Raw genomic sequence first — 753 nt, 5'->3', positions numbered from 1 at the left:
ATTGTTGCAGCCCTTGTGTCCGTTCATTTTGTCGTGGGTCTTCCTTTTTTTGCTACCCTTCTATTTTACAAAGATTGAGGCCATTTTCCAGGGACTGATCTCTCTTGATAACATGGCTGAAAACTTTAGACAGTCTTTCCATCCTCGGTTCTAAGGAGCATCTGGCTGTACTTCTCCCAGATTTGTTTGTTCTTTCGGCAGTTCATGGTGCGTTCAATGTTTTACAACAGCTCCATAATTCAAATGCATGTTCTCCTCATGGTCTTCCTCATTCAATATCCAACTTTCACGTGCATATGAAGCAATTGAATGACTTGGGGAAGACACACCTTAATCCTCAAAGTGACATATTTGCTCTTCAATACTTTAAGGAGTACTTGTGCAGCAGATTGACCCAATGCAATGTGTCCTTTGAATTTTAGACTGCTGCTTCCATAAGCATTGGTTGTTGTCTAAGGAGGATGAAATCCTTTACCATTTCAATCTTTCCTTGACAACGTCAAACGTTTCTCTGTTTGTCATGATGTCAACTATTGGTAGAGTTGTGAGGATTTTGCTTTCATTACATTGAGTTATACTCCACACATAAGGCTGCAATCTTTGATATTCACTACCAAATGCTTCAAGTCCTCCTCACTTTCAGCAAGCAAGGTTATGTCATCTATATATTCAGCTTGATAATTATCTTTCTTCCAACCTTGATGCCAAGTGATTGTTCCTATAGCCCATCTTCAATTATTTTTTCAGCAGAAA

This window comes from Echinops telfairi, unplaced genomic scaffold (genome assembly GCF_000313985.2).
Source record: "Echinops telfairi isolate 266 unplaced genomic scaffold, ASM31398v2 ScPeMD7_7401;HRSCAF=8416, whole genome shotgun sequence".
Lineage (NCBI taxonomy): Eukaryota > Metazoa > Chordata > Mammalia > Afrosoricida > Tenrecidae > Echinops > Echinops telfairi.
This window is presented reverse-complemented; position numbering follows the sequence as displayed.